Here is a 25,626-nt window from a genome sequence, read left to right on the forward strand (position 1 = left end):
TAGGCGGCGTTTTTACAAACGCCGCCAAATGCCCTATCCTAATTGTACTATGACGTCACTATGACATTTAGCGACGTTTTAGAAACGCCGTTAAAGACATTTATATATTTTAAAAATCTAACCGTTAAGGTAGGGATATAGTGACGTTCAAAAAACGCCGCCATAGCCATTATTTTTATTTTTTTTTATTTTTAAAGTTGTGCTAATTTTATATGGTTGAAAAAAATAACTGTCATAAACAATTATTAAGAACTAATAATTGATGTTTATTAAAATAATAAATAAACTAAGTTTGATAACAAAATTAAAAATAAAAAACAATGCAATAAGATGTGATACATGTATAATTACATAATATATCTAAACACAATATATTAGAAATTCGTGAAGATTTATTTACAAAGTCAGGCTTGAGAACTCATGCAGAAAGCAGAGAAGACATCCATACTCCTAATGACACAATACCAATAGTAGCAAAAGCTTGGCCCAGTTCATAAACAAAAATTTCTTTCTGAACAAGGCAAACTTTGCCAATCTGTCCTGCAAAAAGTCACAGCCATGACTAAATTAGAAAGGTTAATATCAGTACAATAGATTGACACATTAGATTAGAATGGAAAACATTAGATTAAATTAACTTAATGCATACAAATGCATACCCCAAATCAACAATGATGACGCTGACATTATCTTGTGAACATCAGTCCTGTAATATAGATAAATTTGCAGGTATGATCAAGCAGTGTGCAAGAAAAATAAACATCCATGCATCAAATCAATGAAAGGTGATCTTTACTGAGGATCCACAGAAACTTGATATGTTTTAAGGACGTATAATTGAATGAAAAATAGTTTTCAAACAAGATGATCTTTAAGTAGTTTAATGTCCCTAATTATTGTGCCCAAAAATATTAGAGAATAAACATAATTATCCTATTAAAAATCTCTTCAAAACCAAGTGTCATAGAAGGAAGTCAAACAAAGTTGAAGAATAAAAAAAAAGAATACCTCTCTGTTTAGAAGACTGGAACCATTGCAGCGCACAAATGCTTAAGAGTGTGCCCACTGACAATATGATATGTCCATTTATAAATTGGTTTATCTGCAGCTTCTTCAACCTTAGCTAAAAGATAAAATCCTACATGTTATGCAATTAAATGTTACTCAGAATGGCACAAAAAACTAACAGATTTAGTAAACAGAAGAGCCCACGTGATGAAATATACAAACCTGCAGCCCAAAGCCAGTTTGTGGAATGTGTGTACATTGGAGGCAACAAGATAGCCATTATCGGAATTACAATGCAAGGAACAAACTGAACCAATGCATATGGGCAGAGTCCATGGCACACGTAAAGTTGCCAACTCCCACAATATCACGCCAAAGCTGTACACATCGGACCTGCAAACCAGTCCGCAATTATTTTATCAGCAAGACTTGAATGAAACATTAAAAAATGAATTAAACTCTCTAGCATGGCTTTCAAGTCTAATACAAAAAATAAACCTACTTCTCATTGGATGGTTCATTTTTCAAAACCTCAGGGGCCATCCATTCCGCCTGTAGTTCAATGGCACAGCTTCAGTATAATTGATATAATATAACATTCTATAACATTCTATCCTGACATCAATTACCGTTCCAGTAGTAGATTTTGAAGACAGGAAAGTATTGTGCTTCATTCATGATAAGCCAAAATCACAAACCTGTAGAGACAACAATAAATTAGAGAAGCTTCAAAAAAACATCCTTAAGCATGAAAAAGTCTAGATCTTAGTAAAAGAGACGAAGTCCATGGTGAGTCACGGCATTGTTAACTACGCATTTTCTAGATTACATTAAATACAGCAACAATTGGATAATCAAGGAAGGAATGGGAGATTTCAAATGCCAAGTTCTAATTTCAGCAAACCTTAACAACCCAGTTTTTATCAACAAGAAGGTTTGGAGTCTTAAGATCTCGATGCACAATAATAGGATGGCGTGTGTGCAAATAATTCATCCCCTTGGCCTGCAAGCAATTAGTAAACTTACTTAAACCAACCAAACTAGATAGCAGAAACGAAAGGCAACAACATTCAACATTCTCCAACTCATACCACATCAAGAGCCATCCGCAGTTGCTTCTTTTCATCGAGTTGATTATTTGGTCGATGCAGCAGCTTGTATAAACTTCCCGTGCATACGTCGATGCAGCAGCTTGTATAAACTTCCCGTGCATACAAATAAACAGGGCTGAGAAACACCAAATTGAACAAACAAATAGTTAATTGAGGCTGAAATCAAATTCTATTTTCCTGCATGGACAATGATAAAATTAACTGAAATTTTTTTCAGGTGAAATATCTTCTTCTAAAAATCAACCCACAAAAAACTTAAATTAAAACAAATTATTTTCTTCTTTAGACATAAAAGCTTGGCAATATTTATACCCAGTTGTCATTTCTTATTATTATGTAAGAATGATAGTCTGAAACTATGTTACCATTAAAAATATGGAGGCAAACATTTGATGAAAATGGAACAAAAGCATCAATTCTTGAAACGATAAGTTCTAACAAGACTTTAAAGTAAACATCAACCTTGGAAGATACTCTGTCAGTATAGAAAGATTTGGTGGATGAGTGACTGCTCCCATGAAAGGAACAACATTAGGATGTCTCAACCTCAACATGATTTCAACCTACACAAAGCAAACAAGCAGTCGTCTAGTTCAATTCTTAAAAAGAAAACCACTTGGATCATTAATAACAGCACATGATGCAAGATGTCAGATTTGGTACTTCACATTTGAATTGAACAAGTGCATCGCCTGATATATCTTGGTCCATGAACTTCTTCACAGCAACTTCCTGTCATGGAATCACATTTTACACCAGATAAACCGTTAGAGAGTCGTAAACTATAATTTCTGTAAGCAACTATTGACAAAAGGTTCGATCAAATTCACTAATGCATCTAAAATATAACTTACAGTGCCATTCCAATCTGCATGATAAACCTCACCATATGAACCAGCAAGGTAGGAAATTGCAGCAATTCAATATTCAAGCAAATATCAAACTCTCCCAATGCATAGATTCTCTTACATTCTAGAAAATAAAAAGAAACCAATACATAGATCTAAGTCTAACTACATCCAAAAGATCAGTTCCATCGTAGTTAACTTCCAACATCAATAGTGATTGAAATCTATGTCCGGAGGATGCAAGTGACCAGTAGGATAAACTTGAATTCAATATGGATGCCTGAATTGAGCCAATGCAGCAATGCTAATAAAAATTAAAGACAATACCCATTTATCAATTGGCTGCATCTTTTCTTCTAATTCCCAACCTCCCCCACGACCCCCCCCACCAAACACACACAGTAAACCATAGGAGTTTGAATATTACGTGTACTTTTCTTTGGAAAATAAATGTCGGCTAATATGGAATGTGGTGTTATGAAATCCTGGAACTTTAAACAATATACATAAGAAAAACTTGAAACATGTACTACAAGGATTCCCCAACTCAGACTACAGCACAAAACAATATTAGGGCATACAGTGGATAAAAAGCATTTGTGTAATTCAGAAAATTTAGAGGTAACAGAGGTGTGCAAATCCATTGGGCCAAGCTACCCTTTCTAACAGTGGTGTCCAATTATACAATCAAACCAATAAGGTGTTATGAAATCTTGTTCCCATGTTAAAGATTCTAAACCCTTTCACTATAAAGCTGGGAAAACACAATCCACATGTAAAACTCAAGATCCAGCACAATGTAAACCTACAGTAAAATAAATATCAAAGTAGTATAAAAGGTGAGAAGCACAAGACAATAAGAGCCCTTTCTTAATCATATACTAACAAGCCAAGTGTTTAAGTTGGGAACAGATTTTAGTTCTTGGATGAGTGCACAAATTTATGTAACATCAATTCTTACCAATGCCAATGCGTTCTCCAATTTGAAGATCCTCCCATGGAATTTCCCACTCCGCAACTTCACCAAGTACTGGGTTAATCTTCTCATTCTGAATACTGCAAGCACTAGGCAGGCTACTATTGGCCATTTCCATCAATCTCACAGCTTCAACATTATCAAGTACGTTTCTTACTTTATCTTTAACAAACCATCCACCATCACAAATGAGGGCTCTTTTAGGTTGTCCTTCGTAATTGCCGGTTGCAGAAGGCACAGAAGCATCATCATCAGTACTAATTGTGTGAGTTCCACAATTAACAAGCAAAACAGATCCTTCACTTGTAGCATCAAAAAGTAATGGATGTGTCGTATTAATGACTGTAGAACCCAACTCCAGTTGTTCTGCCGTCAAATCCTCAACAGAGTGCTTTTGTTTGCTGTCATAATGAGCACCATTACAGGACTCCACTCCAGTTGAGGGTATAATCAACAGTTTATTGTTTGACAAGAACATATATGGATAATCTTGAGCCCCATCACCCACTTTTTCCCCATTTAACAGACATATTTTTTCATGCATTTCCACTTCTCTGAGATCACGAGGATTCATATCCAGAAGAAAATCGGGAGGTTGTGATGCACCACTCTCCAACAAAACTGCATGAAGTTTCTGAGCAAATTGTGGGTTTTTTGTTGCACTGATGACGTACTTGGAAACATCTTTAACTTACATCTTTTGTGCTTGTGACCCCTTCCCACTAGTGCCTGACGATTCTGCACGTGATCTACATAGTGCAGGAAGAAGCTTCCCAAACTCATTCTCAAACATCTGGGTTTGATTTTCTTTATTAAGATTCCCTTCACCACGTTTTGGCTGAATGCCTAAAGTAGATGCTTCTACTGAATCTGAACTGCCACCTTTGACTAGTCCACCAAGATCAGGTGAAACTGCCACCGTCCCAGTTCCTTCTTCAAGCATCGGACAGAAATTGTTGATAGTTTCAGCATAATCTGCACTGCTACTCGTATCTAACCCAGAATTTTGAAGATGATCACTGGGAACCTCAGCAGGAATTAGTGTGCTCGGAGCACCCATTAGATCAATAATGTATTCACTGCATCAAATCAATAATCAGCCATATCATTACTAAGTGTTCTGTTCAAAACATTTAAAGCCATAATAATTCTTTCTGTAAGACACTGAAAACAAATTGAAGGAAAGATGAAAGAGCAAAAAACACACAGCATTCACCATGAAGATCAACTCCATTTCTAAATAAAAATCCAGCTACTAAAGAACAACATATATCTGACAATAAATGACTTGACTGCATACACGCTGCTCTGAAAGAATTATAACAGTCCCACAGAGGAAATTGTTGTCATTTGTAAATCTGTTTGAAAAATATCATATATATAGTGTAGCAGCTGCCAATAAGGCTATAATGACTTCAGATTCACAATTCAAATATAATTCATGCTATGGAAGAGCTTTCACAGCTCACAAAATAAATCTTTATCATTTGCAAATCTGTGAGTGACTATCATTTGAAAATAATGAACTTGTTAGTGGCAGCTAATGCTGAATCCTACAACTTGTAGAGAAAATTTGTGCATGTATATGATTTTCCAAATACTGGCAGTATTTTATGGTAATAGTCATTTCTGTTTCCATTTTTTCAATACAAAAACAATTTGAGAGTCATGAATATGAATTAATCACTTGATATATATATCCAATGCAACAAGTGGAGTATGAATCCAGCCAGCAACCTTAAAAAACAATTTAGTTTCCTTTATCCATGCTATCTCTAATTTCTAGTATTAAAAAATTAAAAATTTTAAAAATAAATTAAAAAAATAGGAGGAATAAACATGATGGTACTAGGATTCCAGGGCATTTAACATTAAATAAACCAAGGCTAACTCATTTGTTTCTTAGAGTCAACATAAGAATAAAAGAACAGATAACTAACATAGGTGCACATACATTTTGCTAGTTTAAGAGAATGAAACAAGAAATCAGTACTTTGATTTTGTTAGATGCTCAAATCCATCCAGTTGATTGAGAAGCTCCAGCATCGTCCCCCGCACTTCACTATCACCATTACCAGATCCAGATTCCATTCAAGCAGATCCAATGCTGTCAATTTCATCCATAAAGATGATTGATGGAACATGCTCCCTGTGCAACAAAAACAAAAATAAATCACACATAAAACATGTAAGAGGAACTATATAACACTTCTGTAGACTAAAAAGATTTATTAACCTGATATACAAGATATTATAATTTTTTTGCAATAACAATGTTATCAGTGAAGTCGAACAAACCTGGCCATAACAAAAAGTTATCTATCCATTCGAGAGCCCTCACCAATATACGTCTGAACCAACTCAGAACCAGAAACCCTTATAAAGGTACAATCAGTATGAGATCTAGAGAGAGAGAGAGAGAGAGAGAGACGGTGGAGCACACTACCTTGCCGGTGCAGATGACGGTGGCGACGGAGCTTCGAAATCGCTCTGAATCCCGAAATCGATCTGAATCTTCGAAATCGCTCGAAACAGCCGATTGATATCGATATGAATCTTCGAAATCGCTTCGAAATCCCTCTGAACAGCCAATGGAGCTCGTGTTCTTTGAAGCTCTCTTCAAGAACAGCCGATTGATCTTTCGAGAGACGAAGCTTCTTCCTTGAGTTATCTCCTCCGTCTTCTTCGTCGCTGAGAGAGAGAGAGAGATGTCTGCGTACAAGGTACGAGAGATGCGTGTGTATAAGAGAGTGGGCTCAGATTTAAAAATAAGGGCTTCAAAAAAAGGGGCGCGTGTATCCACCGCCTTTGGAGGCGCTTTTAAACGCCTTTAATTAGAAAACGGCGCCGTTTTGGTTAAAAAAATATGTGGCGGTTAAAAAACGTCGTTAAAAATTAGAAAACGTGACGTTTAATAAAACGCCGTTAATTAAACGCCATTAAATCCTTGATTTCCTGTAGTGTATCCTAGTGTATATCTCTCTCTCATATATGTATGTGAAACTCATCTTTATAAACACCCACATCTTTTTCTCATTTTTTTTTAATTTGAAGTTTAATTTAATTTAAATTTAAATTTTAAAACATATATAGATAATTACATCGTATGATAAAAATTAAATTATATTGTGATCGTGTTAAAAAAAGAATAACATATGCACTAATTGAAACTATAATATACTAAGATATAATATTTACGCGATTAAAATACTACAATCTGTCGGAGATGATTTTAGTGGTTCGCAAACAACAAATGGTCCAAAAGAGAAACTTTATTGTACCAATTGATTCCACGGTCCTTACCGTGGAATATCAGCAACAAAAATGAAGTGTGCCGGCAACACTTTATGGTCATTTTAACATCATTCAGAATTTCTTTCACTATGTTCTTTTAGTTCCCAAAGCGAAAGTGAAAGAATCAAAACCAGAAACGTTTAATTCCTTGCTTCTATTTCCTTAATCTGAAGATAATTCAGTTAAAACACCGACACAGAATTAAAACGAGAGAGAACAACATGAGCCAAGTTTCTAATTATGCTACCTAATAAAAACACTCAGAGAAGTTATGAACAATAATCAAGGCAACGGTACAACAAAAGTAAAGATTTTACATATGTATGAATAAAGCATGTTCTGTATGGGATGTCTTTTCTTTAGGCCCAAGTAACATGAAACTCTAGGGGCATGTTTGGTAATCTTTAGGTTTTTTTTTTTTGAAAGTAAGAAATTGAGATAGTTTTCTTTCCTATAAAAAATGGTTAAAATAGTTTTTGGAATTAGCACCTATCATAAAAAATGGTTCTCTTTCATGAGAGATTCATTTTAGTTAGCTAGGATTTTTCAAAAGGATTTGATGAAAAAAAATAATTAAGGATTGGAATGCTACATATCATATCAAACTTTAAACCAAATTTACTCTCAGATTTTATGGAGAGAGAAAGAAAGAGTAAGGTAAGTCTTATCCTCCAATGAAATTTGTACTTTCCGAATTTCTCTCGATGCATGTCATCTTCCTGTACCTTTAATTTCATGCCGTTAATGAAATTTTTCTTTGCTGATCAAAAAAAAAAAAGTCTTAGCCTTCAAGGCTTCAGCATGTCCTTCAGAGCCCTGCACAGGGCAAAGGTTGATATAAGAACTTGTTTGTAAAAATTATGCTGACTCCCAATCAACAGGAATTAAATAACAATTTTGACTAAACAATCAAACAAGAGAAATCAAGAGACTGTATTTTTTTATTCAAATGCCTTGAAAGTACAAGGACTTCTTTAGAATAAAAGTTACAATCAATAAGATCAAACAAAGTAAACAAAGCAAACTTAAAATGATTTCAAGATGAAACCACTAATGTTTATAAAGATTACAAATTACATGGAGAAACTACTCTTAAACTAAAACAGCTACTCCTAGATTATGCTAAGTCTGAAAGCTAAGTTGTTGTATTGTTGTTGATGTCCATTTCCCTTTGGCAACTTCTGCTTTTATACCTCCCCATTTTTCTCTAGCCCATGATTGCATGATTTCCCTAAATCCTATAACTGCTCTCTCACCAATTCTTCATTTCTATTTGTCGAACCACCTCTTCTTTATGTTGCCATGTGTCCCTCAGTACTTTGGACCTTCCATTAACAGAGAAAAACTTCCATTTTGCACATGACTTTTCTTGCAAGTTGCCTACTAAGCCCATGACTTACCTTGATAACTGCTCCATCATCTAAACCATCCAATGCATGTGATCAACCTCTCTAATGCCACCTGCCCCTTGACTGATAAAAGACATCATTTTGACTTCACTGCCATGTGCCATCATCCAATTAATCCACTTGTCGATAGGAATTTTATGAAAATGGGTGCAAACAATGCCCCCCCCCCCCCAATTCTTTAAGAATGAGAAGGCTCGAATTTTTGAAGTGTTGTATATAAAATTGATTTGTGAAAAAACAATCCCCAAAATAAATCTTTTTTACTAACTAACAAAAAATGATTATTATAAGCACATGTCAATAAGATAGCCACCAAAGGCCATAATAAATATGTTGTGCATCCTTCACAAATGTAGTCCAATGTAGGCCATAAATGAGTTTTTAAATTGGTAATGGATTATTTCAATCGACAGTGTATGTACACAATCGACAGAGCAATGCATGAACCAAGTGTTTTAAACCATAGAAATACTTCAACAAGAATTGGCCTATTAGTTGGAGCACAATAACCTTCCAATGTCAACAGACACTCTAAACCATAAAGCAAATATTTGGGACATCAGATTGTTTTTGTTATTGGTACTTCGAAATTGGCTAATCAAGAAATCACAATTGGTAATACATTTCTATAACTTTCTGAACTTGTTCTCTTATTAGCCATTTCATAAAGAACAAACTTTGATGTAAGCACTTCATATCTTGAACAATGTCAAAGATTTCAAACTCATGAACATTTGATTGTTCATAATTTTTACCAATAGTTGGCTTAAGATCACACTTTTTAACCAAATTGTTTGCATTACTCTCAGGACTAAGAGTTGCAACAAATGGCTGATTTTTTGTTTCACACATTAATGGGTTAGAAATATTTTTTTGAAAACCCATAAAATATTTCCTCATTGTGAAATTGCCCCATGCCCCATTGCGATGGAATTTTGATTCTCATGGCCTTTTATTTTTGCAACCATGACAATTGATGGAGTAACAACACCAACATTTGAAGGTGTCTTGTAGACCTCCACCCTTGTTTGACACTGCCCTCTAGAAAAATCATCAATAACACTTCTTAACTCACAAACCAGCACCTGTTTTTCCTTAACTGAAAGAGATGCAAGAGCCTTATTCAATTGTGAAACCAAAATGCTAATAGGCAGTATAGAAGGGTCACTCATTTGGCTTTGACACCTCGTTTTTTCCATTGTTCCAAATTAAGATGTTGTCCCACTGGGCGTGCCAAAAATTGTTAGTATAAATTATACTAACTCCCAATCGATAGGAATTAAACAACAATTTTGACTAAACAATCAAGCAAGAGCAATCAAGCAATTGTGTTTTTTATTCAAATGTCTTGAAAGTACAAGGACTTCTTTAGAACAAAAGTTACAATCAGTAAGATCAAACAAAGTAAACAAAACAAACTAAAGATGATTTCAAGATGAAACCACCAATGCTTACAAAGATTACAAATTACAAAGAAAAACTACTCCTAAACTAAGAAAGCTACTCCTAGATTATGCTAAGTCTAAAAGCTAAGTTGTTGTATTGTTGTTGATGTCCATTCCCCTTTGGCAACTTCTGCTTTTATACCTTCCTATTTTTCTCTGGCCCATGATTGCATGATTCCCCTAAATCCTACAATTACTTTCTGACCAATTCTTCATTTCTATTTGTCGAACCACCTCTCCTTCATGTTGCCACGTGTTCCTCAGTACTTTGGACCTTCCATCGACAGAGAAAAACTTCCATTCTGCACATGACTCTTCTTGCAAGTTGCCTACTAAGCCCATGACTTAGCCTAATAACTGCTCTATCATCTAGACCTAGCCTGATAATTGCTCCATCATTTGAACCATCCAATGCATGTGATCAACCTCTCTAATGCCACCTACCCCTTGACTGTTGAAAGACTTCATTTTGACTTCACTGTCACATGTCATCATCCGATTAATCCACATGTTGATAGGAATTTTATGAAAATGGGTGCAACTAGAACTATAAGAAACTTTCAAGGTAAATTCTACTTTTGCACTTTTATACTTTATATTGGGAGTCGCTATTCCTAACCACCTACTCTTATCTCATTTCTAATTTTTTTGCCTTTTATATTATACATAGTTATATTAATACCTTTCACACAAAATACACTCTTTGAAAAAATCACTATTCCAAGGGTATTAATGTATTTTAAGCAACAAAGCTAATGTATTTGAAGTAACATAGAGTAGAAACAGTGGCTCCCTTTTTATTTAGTGTTAAAACAAATTACATTGACCAATAGATAATTACACTACTAGAAGCATCTCTAATCTTTCACCTTTTCTTTTTCATAAACAAGTGCTCAAAAATCATCATCAATCCTTTCCTCAAATGTTCATCAAAAAATGCTCAAAAAAATTTAGTGAAGAGTTAGAGATGCTATAAGTTACCCTCGCTATCAAATTTTTTTTTTACACCTTTTTCTATAATTTTTTGAGGTTATCTTCTTTCCCTCCTCTCCTCCTATCTCTCTCTTCCCTTCCCCATTGTAACACGCCAACACCCACAGTGCCATTTGTTACATCCCAAATCCAGGCATGACCGGCCGTGGCCCACAGGGACTAAGCCCAAGCCACACATAAGCCTAAACATGAATCCAAAATCACAAATAATAAATGTGACGATAGCATAGAAATAAATAAATCAAAACCCAATCCATTGACATGTCACAAGTATAAATGGTAAAACCAGCCATAACCAACTTCCAAAAATATATACTAAATGGGACACAAACCGCCCACAACATAAATTAATTCTAAATCAAATCCAACCACAATATGCACAAAACCCAACATAACAAGCTAAAACAAAAAAAATGAATGTCTTAGAGGTCCATGCGATTGAGTCCCCACTACACCATGAGTCCACACTAAGTCTTTATAACACCTGGAAGTGATAAACAACTAAGTCAGCTGATAGCTCAGTGAGTAGCAACATAGATAGTAAATATAATTTTGAAAATAGGGTTCGATTCCAAGATAAGATATATATCACAGAAACTAGATTGGTATACAGCTTTGATAAAGATATTCTATTTCAAAAAGAAGGTTCCACAGTTCAACAATTAAAATACTCATGTTTCAAGAACATGATAAATGACATTCTCCACTTAAAACAGATTATAACATGATCACTAAATAATTTTCTAGGTACCAAGAATAACAAGTAACATGCCACTAAATTCTCAAGGCAATAAGCCTATTGGATCCAATATCGAACCAAGAGTCATCCTCGGGGTGGCAACCCGGGCCTTTTCTCTAAGACGATCCGATTGTAGGTCACCTAGCCTAGCCTAGGTCTTTTCTTTACAATCGTTGAGCACTAGAGTCATCACTGCCTAATCCGGATCTGTTACATAGTGGCCAGAGTCACCACACACAGTGGAATAATTTCCTTGGACTAAATATACAGATGGTCCCAATGATCAATACAATTTAGTTTCGCAAAACATGGTAATTCACCATTATAACATGAGACCAAAACAAATAGTTTATAGTATGCCAATTTTACACATGTTTCAGAAATAATTTAATTCCATTGATAATATAATAATTTATCAAAACAGTTTAGTCCTGAAATAACAATTTAATTTTCCAATAGTTCAGGGTAGGGGAACATTTATAAAAATATGTAGCATCAACTACTCACCTGAAAACGAAATGATATAATCCTCAAATAGAGTATGAAAGTCCAACTAGTGCTCTGAACCAAATATGAAAACTACACGTCACTACTAATTTAAAAATAAATAAATACCCCACACTAAAGGGCACTAATACAGCTCAACCCCACTCACCGTTACTCTTAAATAATACCTAAGTTCATATTTTCAAGGTTTCCAATTACCCAAGACATTGGTTCAGATCGAAACTTAATTAAAAGTAACTTAAAGATAAAACAGAATTTTAAACAAATTTTTCCAATCTATTCGCTAAATTTGAAAATTAAAAACCCACTTCACGCTATTCGAAAAATTCCAAAACCCTCCAAATATCAACTAATATATCCGACGTTTTAAACCCAATTGGTTTCACTTGATTTGCTTATTAAAATAATTATTTACAATTAATTATATCCAAACAAGTTGTTTTCTGTAGCACTTTAAAGAAATTAATAGTTCTCTTAGTATACACGAGCAATCAATGCAAGGCCAAAAATTTTAAAAACTAGACTCGTAACTGGTTCTAATGACGCTGTGTAGACGTGCCCTTGGGCTTTACTACAGTTCATGACTCAATTTGTGTCACGGTTCTTAATCTGAACCAAAGAGTCCAAATTCGACAAATCATTTTGAGAAAATAGATTTTTAGAAAAGAAGTGCCAAACATGGACTGCTTTGCCAGATACAAAGTCGCCACCTAAATATTTTTTTATGGGGGAATTTAGGAAACCCTGACTCAGTGCCAATGGCCACGTGTCCGTCATCACCAAAGTTGCCTCGGCTCGGGAACTTGGGTACGATTGGGGAAGGTCACTTCGTGAGCACCCCCGCTCGCCCGATCAAAGATCGGCCTCTACTAACCGTGATATCTAGTTTTGAAAACATTATGTACTCTTATTCCGGTTATTAGCCTAGATTTACTATGTGATGCGCACAGCATACAAGTATAGAATGGGTCGTTTGAATTGGAGCAAAACATTTCATGTTTGTTTGTTTGAAAGATGGTTTGATGGTGCTACCCGCAAGTAGGCTAAGACGTGGATTTGCCACCCTCGGGTGGGCTTAAGAAAACATGGTTTTGCCATTATCTAGTGGGCTTAAAACTCACAATTGATGATTTGTTCCAATCCAAATAACCCAACCTTCACCCACAGGCATTTACGCAGTTATGTCACATAAGCAATTAGCCTCATGGTAAGCATGCTATCATGGCAGTCACTCACACGTATGCAAAGATGATAAAGCACAAAACTTACCGAGTACTCCAAGCCAAAACAGAAGCTAGGTTAGAAATCCATGCATGATCCTAACTATACGGAAATGCCTAATGCAACACATGCAAAAATGCAACTACAGCAGGCTTGGCTATTCTAAACATGGCATATGAAATGCTATAGCTAACATGTATTCAGCTTGGAATTGAAATACAATGCAGTTAGTATGATGCGTCGAGCCCAGTGCATGCAATACAGATGAATGAATGCAAACATGCTATCATATTGTATGCTAATTGAAACATGCCCTAATCTAACCATAATAAGTTGGTAAATAAAAGGGAGAAAGACGTGAGGTTAGAAGACATACATCACACACACGCACACTTATTACAATATTGCCCTCGCTCGGAGGGTCCGAATAAATATTACAATCCAAATGAATAATACTAAATTAATTATTTACAGAACTTCTAATTTAATTAACAAATTAAATACAGAAAGGCCGCAGCCCTGCCTCAGAATGCGAGGATGATGCATGCTCGAATCCATCTTGCCCGAAAACCCGTACCATGCCACTGTTGCCTCTGTTTACGCTGCCTCACCCTTCTGAAAATTATGGAAGTCTCCAGAACGAATTTGAACTTCCTCCTGAGTGCTCTGGGATGTCACCGGCCAGAACAGGAGACCACCGGCCATGGGAATGGGCTTATCGGCTAAAGATGGTGTCACCGGCTAGACTTTGGTGGCCGGTCGGCACTTTATGTGGCTGGTCGGCCATTGCTTCCTGTAGAATCCTGTAGTTGACAGCAGCAGAGGGCAAGCAGTGTATGGTATGGAATTTCAAAGCAATGTGTGCATGGCCACTCTCCCAATCATGTAATGGACTCAAGGGAGTGTGGCCCTCGACCCTCAGGCCATCAATCACGCATTTCAATGCATGATGACCCAAAAGTCAAGTGTACAACTTCAATATCAAATGAAATGCAAGCACAAAGATTGATCCAGAGGCAAGGGATGCATGCTCAATAAAATGCGACTTATGCATGGAGGCTAAGTATGCAACATGAACATGCAAATGAGCATTGTATACTAGGCACACAACCTAAACATGTAAGCAAACATGGCATGCAACAACATGCGATGATGGACTTAAACTAACATGGATAGCTCGCAAGCATGCCAAAATCAGTGTCCATTAGATGAAAATGAGACACTCGAAATGCGTGCACACATGCACGCAAACCGAGGACTAAACCTAAGGCATCAAATGCCACTCTAGTAAGGCATGGCAAGGCATGAAATATGGCATACAAGCATGTAATTTTCAGCACTAAAATGTGATGCAAAATGGTCCCGAAACATGGAAACATGGCACCCGATGCATGGAATGGTCCCGAAACACAAAACTAGGCACATGCATTGACCTATAGCTCTACCAAGCATGCATTATTTGATCATGAAGCATGAAGATAGTACCAAGTCAGTCCCAAAACATGAACATTTCTAGTTCAAAGCATGGCCAAAAGATGCTAGCAAGATGGACTAAAGTAGCATGCAACTTTGACTAGCAAACATGAGTTATTTGGAAAGTATAGGATGCAGATAGAATCTTACCAAACCAGCAAAAATCAGTGAATAAAACATGTGAAAATATGCCCAAATAACCATGGAGATGCAACCAATACATGCAAAAATGATGAGCTCCTTTAGAGGGCCATGCAATGGATTATTAAGCACATACATCAAGGACACTTAGCATGGCAAACTTAACCCTGGAAATCAAATATGGTAGCCCTAAAACTCACCAATTTGGCCCTGAAATCAATCAACAAGCATGCAAGATAGGGCCTCTTTGGAAGGCCAAAATGACCACCAAACAAGTCAAGGTGAGAGGGGGGGACCCCCCTCTGATTTGGAGGCTCAAAACAGCATCAAAAGCACTGGAAATCTACTGGATTCCAATGGCTAGAAGACCAAACAAAGCAAGCCATTGGGGCTTAGGTGTAAGGCTCAAAACAAGGGACAATCAAGCATTCAAGGAAGCATGTGACCTCAAATAAGAAAATTCCCTTAATGAAACATGAAGATGATGTCAAAAAAAGCCTTTTTCCAGTTTATAACAAGTCCCAAAAATGAACATAAATAGGGCTAATCTATCATGCAAAAATGGCTCTAAAAGAGAGAATAGAGACAAGGGATAGCAGCTGGCCCCAAATGGCAAAGAGCCCTTCAACAAAGTTTAAGAGGGGCTCAAAATAAGGCACTTTACAATTTATACTAAGCCACGAAAATAATTACAAATAGGCTAAACCACCATGCAAGAAAAAGGCCTAAAAGAGGGATAAAGAGGCAAGTGGTAGCTTCTGTCCTCAAACAGAGGAGAGCCCTTCAACAAATTTGAATAGGGGCTCAAAAAAAGGCATTTTACAGTTTATGGCAAAGTCCAAAACAGCTTAAAAATGAGCCTAAAATACCATGCAAAAACAGGCCTAAAAGAGAGATAAAGAGGCAAGTGGCAGTAGCAGACCTCAAACAGTAAGAGGTCCTTGATCAAACATGAAAAGAAGCTCAAAATATGACTATTTTCAGTTTGGGTCCGAACCCAAAAATGCTTCCAAGCAAGGCTTAGATATAGAGCAAGAAAAGACTAGAAAAGGGAGAAAGAGGACTCACCCTTGAAGACCAATGAACCAGCAGCTTTTGGTTGAAGAAATGGTGCTCCTAACCTCTGGAAATAACCTCCAAGTTGCTGGAATGGAGTATGGAGGTGTGGTGCTATGAGGTGGTGTAGAAATGGCCAAGAACCAAGGGTGTTTTGAGCTTGAAAATGGAGAGCAATGGAGGAGGGAAGGGTGTATGCTCCAGCTGGTCTTCTAACCCTTAGAAATGAGGCTTAAGGGTGTATTATATAGAGGGAGAGAGGCAAGGAAAAAGGGGGGGAAAAACAAGTTCAAATTTCCCCTCCAAAAGGGCAGATCCTCGGGCAGGGGTCTGGTGCAAAACAGCTGGCACAGCTGGCATCCACTCAGCCTGCAGAATACACCGGAAGGTCGTCAGCCAGCAAAAATGGTTGGTCGGCCATCTATTTGGTCGGTCAGCCATCTATTTGGCCGGTCGGCCATCTGTTCTGGTCGGCCATCTATTTGGCCGGTCGGCCATATATTTGGCCGGTCGGCCATCTATTCTGGTCGGTCGGCAGGAAAAATCTACTCTGCAGGTCCAACTTCAAACGGGCATAACTTCTTCAAATGAACTCCTTTTCAGGTATTTCTTGTGTCCAAATTGAAGCCCCAGAAGTATTCTTTCCAATGGCACCAGCCTTGCATCAAAATTCCAACTGTACAAAAAAGTTATGCTTATTTTGGTAAAGGTTGCTCAGTTTCGGTCCAATCGGGATGATGCCCAACTTCAACCAATCATATCTCCCCCATCCGTACTTGGCTTTAGGAGATTCTTGAGTGAAAAATAAAGCCCCGAAAGTCTTCTTTCCAACGGTGGTGGCCTCATAGCTTAACTCCATGTGTATAGACAGATAAGCCTGATTTAGCAAGGACCGCTCGACTTTCTCTTAACGATTCTTGCCTATCTTCTTCTCCAACTTGGTTTCTTCTCTCTTCCCCTCCTTTCTTCAACTTCAAACCCCTAAGCAAGCTGTTTTGAAAGATTTTTCAAAGATTTAATCTCTTTCATTCATTTCCACTTTGTCCTTGCTTGGTTTACCGAAAAGCGCAACGTTTGACAAAATGCGAGCCTCGGAACATCGCATAAACTTTATTTCAAAAATGTTTTGAAAGAGAGGATTTTAAGGTCTAAAAACCATTCAAAATAGCTTTGATCCAAAATGGGGTGTGAAGTTGAGATTTGTCTCTCTGCTTGCCGAAGAAACTGAACCTTTGCCCTGCACACCTTTCACCACCAAGTAAACCATCAGTAACGCCCAAGTCTTAAGGGCGGTCAAAAATGGGGTGTCTACAGTTGCCCCTCTTTGACAGAACTTGTGAGTCATGAAATGACGTGAGTGAATGTCAAAGCCCAGAGACGACCCATTTATGGCGAAGCCGAAGACTTGGACAAACAAACAAAATACAAATGTAAATAAATGGTTGTGCCCGCAGGCTGCCTACGTATCCCTTTGCAAGGAGTCAAACCAACGTAGTTCAGGGGCAGGATGCAAATGAAATGCAGGAAAATTTTGATAATTGGACTTATACGCTACGCGAAGCCGGTTTGAAAATTGTGAAATCTTCACGAATATGTGCGATAGATACGCAAAGTGAGTAAGCATGTGCGATAGATACACTAAGTGAGCATACTGTGAAGATACACAAAGCGAGCGTGTGATAGATACACAAAGCAAGTAAAGTGTGATAGATACACAAAGCGAGCGTGTGATATATACACTAAAGTGAGTACGTGTGATAGATACACAAAGTGAACAAAGTGTAATAGATACATTAGGTAAGCGTGTGATAGATACACAAAGTGAAGCGAGTGTGATGGATACACTATATGAAGCAAAGTGCGATGTATACACTAGGTGAGCGTGTGATAGATACACAAAGGGTGAAGTGAGCAAAGTGTGATGAGGCGAACACAAAGTGTGATAGATGCACTAAGTGAACAAGTGTGATGGATACATAATAGGTGAACATGAAGTGTGATAGATGCACTTAGTGAACAAGCGTGATGGATACACTAAAGGTGAACACAAAGTGTGATAGATGCACTTAGTGAACAAAGTATGATTGATATACTAAATGTGAACACAAAGTGTGATAGATGCACTTAGCGAACAAAGTACGATTGACATACTAAATGTGAACACGAAGTGTGATAGATGCACTTAGTGAACAGAGTATGATTGATATACTAAAAGTGAACACAAAGTGTGATAGATGCACTTAGTGAACAAGTATGATAGATATACTAAATGTGAACACGAAGTGTGATAGATGCACTTAGTGAACAGAGTATGATTGATATACTAAATGTGAACACGAAGTGTGATAGATGCACTTAGTGAACAGAGTATAATTGATATACTAAAAGTGAATACGAAGTGTGATAGACGCACTTAGCGAACAAGTATGATAGATATACTAAAGGTGAACACGAAGTGTGATAGATGCACTTAGCGAACAAGTATGATAGATATACTAAAGGTGAACACGAAGTGTGATAGATGCACTTAGTGAGCAAGTATGATTGATATAGTAAATGTGAACACGAAGTGTGATAGATGCACTTAGTGAACAGAGTATGATTGATATACTAAAAGTGAACACGAAGTGTGATAGATGCACTTAGTGAACAGAGTATGATTGATATACTAAATGTGAACCCGAAGTGTGATAGATGCACTTAGTGAACAGAGTATGATTGATATACTAAAAGTGAACACGAAGTGTGATAGATGCACTTAGTAAACAGAGTATGATTGATATACTAAATGTGAACACGAAGTGTGATAGATGCACTTAGTGAACAAAGTATGATTGATATACTAAAGGTGAACACAAAGTGTGATAGATGCACTTAGTAAACAGAGTATGATTGATATACTAAATGTGAACACGAAGTGTGATAGATGCACTTAGTGAACAGAGTATGATTGAACACAAAGTGTGATAGATGCACTTAGCGAACAGAGTATGATTGATATACTAAAGGTGAACACAAAGTGTGATAGATGCACTTAGCAAATAGAGTATGATTGATATACTAAAGGTGAAGTGTGATAGATGCACTTAGTGAACAGGTGTGATTGATACACAAAAGATAATGACGTGAATATGTGCATGATAGATACACAAAATGAGGATATGTGTGATAGATACAGAAAATGAGAATACGTGTGATAGATACAGAAAATGAGAATGTGTGTGATAGATACAGAAAAGTGAATATGTGCATGATAGATACACAAAATGAGAATGTGTGTAATAGATACACAAAATGAATGAAGTGCGATTGATACACTAAATAAATGAGAGCGTAATTGATACACTGAATGAAATAAGAAAGTGTGATAGATATGCTAAGGGTGAATGAGGTGTGATTGATACACTAAATAAATGAAGTGTGATCGATACACTAACTGAATGGAGTGTGATTGATACACTAAATAAATGATCTCAAACGGAACTTCTTTGAATGAACCGTACATACAATATCGTGCATGATTGAGAAAGAAACTTGATAGGTACAATGCATTAAGCTTAAGGAAAGCAATAAATGGACAAAGCAGCGCTTTAGAAAGCACCTCATGAGGTGAATGGCGGTGAATCGCTCTTCTCCGATGGGGATCTCCCCTTGTGCTCTTCGAACACTTACCTTCAACTTGCAGTACAAAGGCTCTGAAATGCTGACAAGGGTTCTTCACGTAGAACACTTTGGGTGCTACCTTTCTTCCTAATCATATTCACAACTTTCCCTATTCTCCAACGGGGTGACAGACTAGGCTGGTTCAGTATCCAGAATTGAGGTGCATAAACGCTATCTCAACCTATGGGGCTCCCATACAGGTTTTAAGCCGGGGATACACCCCTGGGTATTTAAACCAGACTTTAGTCCCGAAAATCCCGAACCTTTACATTCTAGGCATCAGCCATTCGAACTCTAGCTTCCACCGTCGCAGTTGGTCTCCTAGGAACTCATTGCAAACACGACCAAGATGTCCCTGGCACGAAACGGTACTCGAGGAGAGCACTTTTGATCGCCATTCTGGCTTGAAGCAGACTTGATCTTGAGCTTGAGGTAGAGGCACACTCATACATCGGAGCATTGGCAAGACCGGAAGAGGTACATACGGAATGTAGTCTCGGAACTTACTGAAGTTAAAACAAACTCAGATACCCGACATTTTCCCTCTTTTCTTTTGCTTTGTAGTCTGGAACCCATATAGCTTCAAATAGGTCCTGGTTTTATTGTTTTCACATGACCTAGGTTGAACCCGCGGTTTTTATGAAAGAACGAATCCTGTTTTGCACAAATGTAGAGAATGACACAACACTCTGAACATAAAACAAATCATTTTGAAATCGAAATTGAAAATGAATTCTCAACTGGGTATTGAGTCTACGACTGGACACAGCGCTTCACGACTCAACAAAGGAAAACAAAGGTAAACAACCTAAACACATCGAGACATGCTCGGAACGACTCAAAGCAGGAATCGAGGCGAACAAAACAAAAGATATGACACACAGACGTGTTACAAAGACGAGAGACCTCTCAGTGCACGAGGAGCCAGTTTCTCTAGGTATTATTTCCCACCCTTTCTAATTTGTGATTCTCACATCACACAGCCCTCAGGCTCTATTCTTCTGAAAAAGCTATTTTCTCACTTTTTCTCTCATCGCACATCTCTCTATTCTTCAATCTCTCATTTTTCATCCCTCCCCTGGGTGGTTGATGAATGAACAGAAAGTTGTGGGTTTGTGCCCAACATTGTTAGCTCGCAGCTACTTCCTCTGGCGACGTCTAGTCGATATTCGAGATGAGGGAGTGGATTATCTTGATCCATTCCAATTCTTGCTTCGCACTTGATTTGATACCTTACTACTTGGAGGGTGAGAGAGCTTCTAGCTTTTTACTGATAGCTTCAGCTGTGCCGTTTCTAGCAGGTAAAGTGCCCTTTCTTGGCAAGCACGTTGACAATGGGGGAAAGACAGAACACTTGACTCAACTGTGCCCCTAGTTTATCATTTTGACCATTTTTTTTTTTTGGTTTTCTACTAAAACAATTTTGACCAATATGAGAGTTAGATTAACATACTTGTTCGATTTTTGATTTGAAATCATACAAGTTAGGTTATGAGCACTGAAAATTTTCCTCTTTTGGGTCCAAGAAATGGTCTAGTTTGGGAAAATGAAATAATTTTCGAGAAATTAGTCAACCTCAGTAAAAATTGCAAACGGCCACTGCTCAACGAGCACGGAACCTACTCTTGAGATGCACAACCTCAGATCCGAAAGAAAATTGCCCCCTGCTTGAAGAGAGCTGCATGGCAACGGAGAGTTACCCTCTATTTGAATGACACCGCGGCGCATTGAATGGCAACAGAAAGTTGCCCCTTGTTTGAATGGCACCGCAGCGCATTGAATTGCAACGGAAAGTTGCCCCTTGTTTGAATGGCACCGCAGCACACTGTAACCAGTTTTCAAGGTGACGATTGCAACCGAACTCTCGGATACAGAGAAGACAACGATGATCAGAACCATCACATGGACACAGTCAAATTTGAAGTGTTTTACGGTTGGACTTCAGAATGGAGTTGCCTACGTATCCCAAAGATGGGAATATAGCCTTACGTAGTTCGGGGTTAAGGTACACTCGGGTATTAACCTCTCCTTTTATGCTCTAACTTTTGCCAAGGCCGCCCTTTCTGGGTTTTCAACCTTGCGAGCTCTGTTTTTCTTCTTTTCAATTCTTTTTGTTGTTTTCTTTTCTTTCTCATCTTTTCTTTTCATTTTCTTCATTCTCATTTTTTTTTTCTTCTTTTCTTTTCTTTTCTCTTCTTTTTCTTTGTTCCTTTCTTTTTTTCTTTTTCTTGCTCTAACTTTTGCCTAGGTCGCCCTTCCGGGTTTTCGGCCCAGCGAGCCTCTCAAGGGTAAAAGTATAGCTTTGTCCATGTCAAATGGTTTTGAGATCCTGAAATCATCTAAATCCAGGAGAATGGCTGTCATTCCCTAACGATGTAGAAGTCCATCAAATGGAGGGTGAATTTTCCCCTAGTGTTGTGGATAGGAACTCAGTTATCCTTCAGCGATACTTTCTTCCTTCCTCCCTTCTGGGATTTGGCATTCTTGCCGATCTTTGTTAGCTTGAGAAACATCCCAATTTTTTTTGACTCTTCGAGCACATCTGACATTTTTGCCCCTAGTTCGAGGGTTTTTGATCTAGCTTCGCAAGCTTCCGTTGACTTTCTTGCCCCTGGTTCGAGGGCTACTTCGGATCCGGCCACACAGGCTTTACATGGTGGTTGACCGTTGAACATTCTGAATCCAAGTTCAAGGTTTGAAAGTGAGGGGTCGAGCCTCGAGGCTGAGAGCGATCCTAGGCTGCACAATCTCAAGAGCGATTCCACATAGGTCTTCGCAGGACTGCGCAAAACATTTTTTGAAATCTTTTAAGAAAGCGACTAATCGCTCACGCGGAGGACAGTGTAGAACCAATCTGGATCAAGCCAGGGTCCTTCTCAGTACTCACATTAACAAACATGATCTCATTCATTAAGGGCTTAGCACGTCTCCCTTTCTCTTAATTGATCAAATTTTTGCAAAACCCGAGGAATTCCTTCCTCTTTGTTTTCACCGCAGTGTTAGAAAAAGTTTTGAAAAGCTTAGGTCAATACAGTGATTTCAAGGCACAGAAGAGCAAGTGAAAAATACTGTCGCTTCATTCAAACTTTCTGGCATAACTGGCACAAGGTAGAAGCGAATACAAGAATGTGAAAATCGCTGCTGTTTCATTCAAATCTTCTGATATAACTGGCTTCCCGGCAGAAATAGACTCAAAAGGACAAACACAAAGCAAAATAGTGATATCCGAAGTAACACCCCCCGAATCACCCAGCTTCTGTACAATAGGACTGACTCGATACAACAAGACAGACCCTTAATCAAAAAGACTGACTCAAAACAAAGAGACAGACTCAAAACAAAACCACAAAGCTGACTCAACACCCAAGTCAGAAGCTACAAAAACCAGTATTTGCAAATGCTCAAAACAGTGCGTGCCACACGCCATATCTGGAGTAAACTGAGTGTCGCCCGCAGGTGGTTCATCCCCTGATCACATAATCACATTATCCCCCATAAGTTCACTGATCCAATGACGATAGACTTTGCTAGACTGGTGCGGCAATGACCTTGTTGTCAAACAAATCTTGTACATCATGGCACAGACGAAAGCAACTATCGGTCTCATGACCGGTTTGTTGATGGTACGCACAGTACTTAGTCTGGTCATGCTTTGGAAGGAGAGGATCAGGTAGAGGCCGTTGTTCCAATGGTTTCAGATGTCCTTTTCGGATTAAGGCCTCTAGAGCCTTTGACAAAGGCATATAAAGTGGGGTAAAAACCCTCTTAACTCGAGGTGGATATTTGGTTTTTTGTGAGCTACTTCCGGACGCACCGGTGAATGGGGTAGCTGTTTTTGATGCGGTGGTAACGACCATGCCCACTTCGGAAGATCTTGCAGTTGCATCACCACTAATGGTCGCATTTGAACTGCGGTTAAATGCCCTCTTGGGCTGCTCCCTGTCATTGTCAATCAGGCCTTGTTTCAAAGCATCCTCGATCTATATTCCCATCTCATGTAAATCTGAAAAAGGTGGGGAAGGAAAGAACGATCATCTTCTGTATGAGCTTGGGTTGGAGGTTGCGCACAACCATCCGAATCTGATCTTTGTCAGTTGGCCTAATGGTCATCATCGAGGCCTTGGCCCTCCACCGGGTTTCAAAATCGGAGAAACCCTCCTTTGGCTCCTGCCTAGTCGTCTCGAGATCACGGGTTGTAATCTCGATTTGTGTATTATAGGAGTATTGATCAATGAAAGCCTCGGCCATCTCATCCCAATTCCTCTTAACATTGTCTTCCAGTTTTGCATACTAGATGGCCGCTACACCTGACAAGGTCCGGCCGAATAAAGAAAGCTTCTGTAGTCTGGTAAGGCCCATCGGCCTTAGTATGTCTAAAAACAGCCGCAGGTGCACCATGGGATCCCCAGATCCATCAAATCGGTCAATATGCGGCATCTTAAATCTGTCTGGCAGTGTCACGGTTGCGTCGGTATACCCATCCTCGATGTCCGGGATGGACTTCACTCCTTGGGATTTCTTAAACATCTTTTCAAGCTTGTTCAGTTTTAATGCCGTGGGGTCCACATCGAATTCGAAGGGAGAGTCCGGTAGATTGATCGGTGCTTTAGATAGCTGGGGTAGGATCGGGGGCGGAGGTAGCCCTGTCGGAATGTCCGTATCTTCCTGAACATTAGCTGTCTCCCCGAGTGTTGGAACTGTAGGTGGGGGAGGAGCCTAATGTGAAGCGGATACTCCTGTTTGCTGCTGCAGCTGGGCAATTAAGTCTGCCTGTTGGGCCATGATCTCAGCCTGCTGTTTGGCAAATTCTGCTTGACGAGCAGCATCCTGCTGCATGGTTTTCATGCTCTCTTGGAGTTGACGCATCATTTCCTCTATCCCTGACATACTGTCGTTAATCTGATTGAACCACCAGTATATCTATCCCTGCAGTAGACTCAGAAATCTCAACCTGGCTGTTCAAAGACCACTGAGCTAGTAGCTGCTGTACTGGTGATCTGTGCCTGACCGACCTTTTCACCATGCCTCTGGTAAAGGAACACTGATTGCCCTTGAACTGAATCTCTGACCCGACAAAGTCTATCAATACAAGTTCGGTGAGCCTTCTGAAGCTATGGTTCCAAGACTACCCCCTCTAGCAAAAGAGAAAACAGACAGCATCTCAGCCTGATTTCACCTGAACAGATATGAGCATAGTTTGAATGAGTGTGCTCTCTACTGAATTCTGCCCAAAATTCTGCCGGTAAACTGATACCCTCAGGTGAACTGAATCCCAAAGTACTGAACTGGTGCCCGCAGGCCTGATGCCCAAACTTGTAGACTGATACATGAATTCCTATATAGACGCACTCTAAAAGCAAATAACAAACAAGTGAGAGCCAAAACACCCTTATGTTGGGGTAGGGTTTCCCTGTCCTATTTTGTCAGGAGCTAGGGTTTCACTGCGCACACAGCGGTTTCAAACAACCTATGATCGGGTAAGCAACCTGTCTTAATTTTGGGATGGTCACTATGGATTCCGAATATACACTAGGTCGAATGGTCAAAAAGGGTGCCCTGGTAAAACTGGGGTTTGTGTTCCCATACTGTCAGAGCCCATAACCGGTTAGCCTTATGGTCATGCCTTGACAAGACAAGCATCTGGCAAACCGTTCAGGAATGGAAGATGGAAAACACGGTGTCTAGGCGCACCAATGCACATGCAATGCAAAGAAACACATAAGTGCAGTCAAAAGAAGATA

The 25,626-nt window shown here is 38.6% G+C and overlaps 1 pseudogene across 1 annotated transcript; it reads right to left on the bottom strand.

Moving 5' to 3' along the window:
- Window positions 1-418: 418 nt before the first annotated feature.
- On the bottom strand, window positions 419-8,655 carry LOC114311155 (putative serine/threonine-protein kinase SIS8; annotated as a pseudogene). Its single transcript, XR_014365201.1, has 15 exons — window positions 8,639-8,655; window positions 6,243-6,295; window positions 6,020-6,093; window positions 5,632-5,726; window positions 3,932-5,023; window positions 2,975-3,017; window positions 2,784-2,852; window positions 2,577-2,683; window positions 2,100-2,172; window positions 1,913-2,011; window positions 1,638-1,706; window positions 1,511-1,560; window positions 1,231-1,401; window positions 660-706; window positions 419-540 (listed from the first exon to the last, which is right to left on the bottom strand). The product of XR_014365201.1 is annotated as a putative serine/threonine-protein kinase SIS8 (transcript).
- Between the last annotated feature and the right edge of the window lie 16,971 nt (window positions 8,656-25,626).

The sequence above is a fragment of the Camellia sinensis genome, chromosome 1 (assembly GCF_055761805.1).
Source record: "Camellia sinensis isolate YWXY chromosome 1, ASM5576180v1, whole genome shotgun sequence".
Classification (NCBI taxonomy): domain Eukaryota; kingdom Viridiplantae; phylum Streptophyta; class Magnoliopsida; order Ericales; family Theaceae; genus Camellia; species Camellia sinensis.